Genomic DNA, 6,625 nt, shown 5'->3' with positions numbered 1-6,625 from the left:
AAATCAGTCACAATGGATGATAGGGTAAGCGGGCGTTCTGCGACATCTATTATAGCACGAAAAATTGTAGTTGAAAGGGTAAGTTTATGAAAAGGCATTGATGAGTGGCAACAGTGTAGTAAGCAACACTGAGGGCTCCAGTAATCGACAAAATTCTGCGTATACAGACTGCGTTTAAGTATACGTTCTGCGTTCTCGACTAATTACAGCTTAAATCCGAAATGGCGTATTAAAGATGATAAAATATGACTTCCACTTCGATAACTAATCGAAAAAAACTAGTGAAGACACCGATTGGAATGAGTGGAAAGTGAGTTTTCAAGTAGTTTTCAGTGAAAACTGGTTTTCGTTTAACAGATTTTATATAGACGAAAACACAAGTTTTAGGTCGAAAACCAGTTTTAGCAACGAAAACATGTTTCCGATGTCGACAAAAACAAGAATAACGTGAATCAGCTGTTTTTCGACTTGTGGGCACGAAATGTGGGTTTTTGCGTTTCCGTACTTCTGAACTTTGTTCCATTTTTGAAAGAAAATGTTTCTCTTATTCTCTAATTACCAAATCCGGTCCGGATTGTTAGGGAAAGAACCTAGTGTTGATATTATCAATGAACTGTAATTTTCGATTTTCTTTCCTCAACGTTTAAGACATTGTGATTTAAATAATATCAACAAAATTTCTGTGAAAAACCGAAACCGGAACGAAACCGAAACCAAAACCGAAATAAATTTTGAAGAACGAAACCAAAATCGAAACCGAAACACTTGGCAAAACCGAAACCCAAACCGGAACGTTATTTTGAATCGGTTTCATTCCTTGGTTAATAATATTATCTCCCCCCCTCCGGATTGTTATTAGGGGGGCCGAAACGCGTCGTTTGGTACCCCTCTCGACTTTTCCGCACCTTTTTTAGGGGTTGTTACCCCACCCTAGAGAATTACCAAAAAAACAAGCAAAGACAATTAAATGTGAACATTTAGTGCAAAGAGTGAAACGAACAAAACTATAAACAAGATTAGTTAGTGCTTTATACAAGCAAACAGAACTTTAACTTTAATACAAATATAAAACATTATGTATACACAGTGAACTGAAAAACAAAACTTTAGTTAAAATTTGTACATGCAAATACATAAACTACAAAAACGAAAAACATATTCAGAAACACAAGAAGAAAACCGCAACGAAAAGGAGCAAGAAAACAAGTATCAACCAGGGAAGCAGCAACAGCAAAACGTTCAAGACCAGTAGGCGAAAAGCAAGGATCGACATTGGAGTCAGCAAACAACAACAACACTCATCAAAAGCGCGGCATACATACATATGTATGCATATCAACTTTTACCATTACAAGACAAAAGGGCCGTAAGAAAAATATTTTGGTTTCCATTATAAAGTTATTATATTAATACTATATTAATTAATATTGAAAAATGCCGCAATCAAAAATAGTACATATGAAAATAAATAAATGCGCTAAGTCTCTACTTCTGGGCAAATTCAAATATACGGGTACATGCATACATATACAAAGCCCAGCTCTATTGTCACAAAAATAATATCAGTTCAGCTTACCCAGTAAGTGCCTAAATATTTAAACGTAACGGGTGATTTTTTAAGAGCTTGATAACTTTTTTTTTAGCAAAAAAACGCATAAAATTTGCAAAATCTCATCGGTTCTTTATTTGAAACGTTAGATTGGTCCATGACATTTACTTTTTGAAGATAATTTCATTTAAATGTTGACCGCGGCTGCGTCTTAGGTGGTCCATTCGGAAAGTCCAATTTTGGGCAACTTTTTCGAGCATTTCGGCCGGAATAGCCCGAATTTCTTCGGAAATGTTGTCTTCCAAAGCTGGAATAGTTGCTGGCTTATTTCTGTAGACTTTAGACTTGACGTAGCCCCACAAAAAATAGTCTAAAGGCGTCAAATCGCATGATCTTGGTGGCCAACTTACCGGTCCATTTCTTGAGATGAATTGTTCTCCGAAGTTTTCCCTCAAAATGGCCATAGAATCGCGAGCTGTGTGGCATGTAGCGCCATCTTGTTGAAACCACATGTCAACCAAGTTCAGTTCTTCCATTTTTGGCAACAAAAAGTTTGTTAGCATCGAACGATAGCGATCGCCATTCACCGTAACGTTGCGTCCAACAGCATCTTTGAAAAAAATACGGTCCAATGATTCCACCAGCGTACAAACCACACCAAACAGTGCATTTTTCGGGATGCATGGGCAGTTCTTGAACGGCTTCTGGTTGCTCTTCACTCCAAATGCGGCAATTTTGCTTATTTACGAAGCCATTCAACCAGAAATGAGCCTCATCGCTGAACAAAATTTGTCGATAAAAAAGCGGATTTTCTGCCAACTTTTCTAGGGCCCATTCACTGAAAATTCGACGTTGTGGCAGATCGTTCGGCTTCAGTTCTTGCACGAGCTGTATTTTATACGGTTTTACACCAAGATCTTTGCGTAAAATCTTCCATGTGGTCGAATAACACAAACCCAATTGCTGCGAACGGCGACGAATCGACATTTCACGGTCTTCAGCAACACTCTCAGAAACAGACGCAATATTCTCTTCTGTACGCACTGTACGCATTCGTGTGGTTGGTTTAATGTCCAATAAAGTAAACTGAGTGCGAAACTTGGTCACAATCGCATTAATTGTTTGCTCACTTGGTCGATTATGTAGACCATAAATCGGACGTAAAGCGCGAAACACATTTCGAACCGAACACTGATTTTGGTAATAAAATTCAATGATTTGCAAGCGTTGCTCGTTAGTAAGTCTATTCATGATGAAATTTCAAAGCATACTGAGCATCTTTCTCTTTGACACCATGTCTGAAATCCCACGTGATCTGTCAAATACTAATGCATGAAAATCCTAACCTCAAAAAAATCACACGTTACAAACATACGTATATACAGGCATACATACATATATGCATGGTGATCCCTTTGTTTACCTACCTACTTATTTGTATCCTATCTGGTTGCGCATAATAACAAAGCGCCTTCTCAAACCAAATTAGCGTGCATTCCAAAGCACAGCTTTTAAAAACATTCTTACTTGCTAATAAATATTTTTTGCTTACGTTTTGCGCCTATTCTTCGCCCCCACAAGCAGTGCAGCGCTCAGTATACTGCAACTGCACAACCATAGGCACATACATACATATAGATTCTGCGCTCCCAGCAGTACTAACTACTGTTTGGTCGTTTGAAGAATTTTGTTTTTCAGAAGTTTTCGCACAAACGTTCCTATATACATACATACATACATACTAACGCATTTATATCGTTGAAACAATTGCATTGTACATTCACTTATATATAAATACCCATATTAAAAAAGTGAACCCAGCAGTAAATTTGGTGGTAATAACCCAGCAGCAAATTTACCACTTCCCAAAAATATATATTGACAAGAACGAACACTCGAACCACTTTTAAAATAATACATATATATTAATATACATATAGAATAAAAATTAAAACACAGTAGAAAAATTCACGGGTCACAAATAAAAAAAAGCATTTAAATACATACAGTCCACAAAAACATACAATTAACCACAAATTGCTCAACCAAGAGCCTCCTTTACATACAAAAATACTCAGATATAAAAAGATTTCCTAATATTCAAAATGCCAGCTGAACAAAGCCCCAAAAATAGTTCAAAAATTCCAAGCAAATCAACTCCCGCCAATATCGTTGAAAAGCTTCAGACTTCTACCGAAGCAAAAAACTCAGAAAAAAGAAAATCTCATGACCCGTGTGCGCAAAAATTTAATATCGAAAATGATGGCTTCATGAGATATTGTGCCAGACTCACCTCTTCTCCCATAGAGGAATTCACAGAGGCGGCCCTCGAAATAAAAGAAAGAACTATTGACAATTTCTGGGCGCGGTTACAAGCCGCATATGACTCACTTTTCTTAAAAGATGAGGAAGACCTTCCAGATAATTTTTTGGCGTTGGCGGAAGGCAAGTATCAATTTAGTATTGATACTTATGAAATGACAAAATCAAAGATCTTAGATCAACTCAAATTGATCCGCGCTATAAGTCCCCCAAGCTCTCACTCCCGAGAAGCAAAGAATTCGCACACAGAAGAAAATCCTCACATGTATCTGCAACTCCCGCCATGTGATACAGAGATTTTCCACGGTGGTTATGAAGAATGGCAATCATTCCGAGATATGTTTACCGCCGTCTACATAAACCACCCCCGATTATCATCCGCGCAGAAATTATACCACCTCCGGTATAAAACAAAAGGGCAAGCCGGTCAAATCGTCAAGCAATTCCCTCTTAGCGACGAGAATTTTGACCTGGCATGGCAAGCATTAAGCGAGCGTTACGAAAATAAACGCATACTAGTGGATAACCAAATCCAAGTTTTAATGAATCTTCCTAGTGTTCACAAAGAAGATAGCCAACAAATTATTGATCTCCAAAGTAAAATAAAAACATGTCTGTTCATTTTAAATACTCAAAAGGTTTTGACAGACAGCTGGGACCCCATTCTTATACATATATGCGTATCCAAATTGCCCAAAGATACCCGATTACTTTGGGAGCAATCACTGCCCTCCAAAAAAGATCTTCCCTCATGGTCTCAAATGGACGAATTCCTAACGTCCAGATTTCAAGTGTTAGAAAGGGTAGAAATGAAATTCCCAAAACACGTAAGCAAGACTTCTGCTCTAATAAAATCCCACAGTAAAACAAAATCTTTTCATACGAATTCCAAAACGGTATTTTCCTGTTATTTATGCGACACCCCACATCCGATGAAAAAGTGCCCCATATTTCAAAAATTCGCAATACAAACGGGCATAAAATTTGTTAAAACTCATAAATTGTGTTCAAACTGCCTTGCTTTCAATCATTGTTTGGCAGAATGCAAGTCACAATTCGCATGCATGTATTGTCAGAAAAGACATAACTCCTTACTGCATGTACACTCATCCAGAAGCCATTCCAAGAAGAACAACATAAAAGGAAATAATAATAAATCGATCACCTCCGATCGACAAATAAATGAAAGCTGTGGTCATACCCAAAGCCCCACAGCCCCACAAAATAAAATGCAAGTGATCCCCTATGATCACCACCCAACCAATACGCAAACTCAAAAAGTAATAGCGCAACATAGCACAGCGCACGCGTTCACCAACGATTGTCCCCAAGAGTTAACAAGCTACAAGCCGGATAAGCAACCCACCTGCTCAAACTCCGCGCATGTTAACTCGCTCCAAATTGCCAAAGAAAATGAAGTTCTCCTCCCAACTGCAATAGTGACAATAGAGCATCGAGGAGAACAGTTTCAACTCAGAGCACTGCTTGACAAAGGGGCCCAAAAAACCTTTATTTCGTCAACAGCTCAGAAGAGGTTGAAGCTCCCAACCGAACACTCCCAGTTCGACGTATTAAATATTGGTGGATGTAACTCAAAACGCACTAAAAACGTATGTAAACTAAGTATAATTACCCGCAAGTCAAAGCGGAAGATAAATACAAAAGCTGTGGTACTGAAGCAATTAACGGAGCAAATACCGACTCCCCCCTTAAGTCGTGAATTTATTAAACAGTTCAATCCCCATGAACTAGCTGACGCTCATTTCAGCAAACCAGCACCAATAAATCTGGTTATTGGAAGCGATATACTTCCACAAATTCTCCAAACCGGAGCCCGAAAAATACAAGATAACGTTATAGCGCAAGAAACTATATTTGGTTGGGTGATCAGCGGTTCCTATGCAAATAAAGCGCAAAACTATGCAAATAAAGGGCAAAAAATAAGACCCTCATTAACTACCACAAGCTCAAACCCATGAGCATACCACAAAATGCACAACTTTGAAAAAAAGGGCAATAAATAAGACCCCACACCTTGAATAATAATAAGCTCTAACCCACGAGCACACCACAGAAAGACATAAATATTTATTTATTAATATCTTTATATGCCCCACACCTAAGAATATTACCCTGCATATTGAGAACCGCCCTCTGCATAATTGCTCGATTTCTTGCAGGACGATATCTCAAGGAAAGACCGTATCTGATACCGAAAGAAACACGAGGACACACATGCCCAAAATGACCCGATACCCGAAATGCGTACAGCCGTAAAACTAAACCGTCACATCTCAATATTAAGGCGAAGAATCCTTAAGCCCCTCCGAGTGCCAAGGCTCACCGACAGCGCGGAAATGGCTTATATACCATATTAATGTTGCGAAGACTGCAGACCGCTATTCAGCACACTTCTGCAGGGGCGGGCAGTGTTCAATCATCCGATTGTAATGAAGGAGCACCCTAATGCCCTCACTGCTCTAACAACTTTCTCGCTACGGACTAAAAGAAAGGGGAGAAAGGAAGACACTCCAAATTCAACCGTCACCGCGCGCACACGGGAAAACGGCCACCGAAAAGCTAAGTTCAACGGGCATTCCTTACCTACATGTTATTTACATATATATATGTACACAAATACATATGGGAACATAATTTATTTATTTAATAAATAAACATTTATAACGTTTATAAAAACCGCGAATGGTTTACTTTAACCCCAAACGCAGTGGAAGGCCTCGCGTTGCTACTGTG

This window comes from Rhagoletis pomonella, unplaced genomic scaffold (assembly GCF_013731165.1).
Source record: "Rhagoletis pomonella isolate Grant_MI unplaced genomic scaffold, Rhpom_1.0 Rhpom_scaffold_00003, whole genome shotgun sequence".
Lineage (NCBI taxonomy): Eukaryota > Metazoa > Arthropoda > Insecta > Diptera > Tephritidae > Rhagoletis > Rhagoletis pomonella.
Note: the sequence above shows the minus strand (reverse complement) of the source record.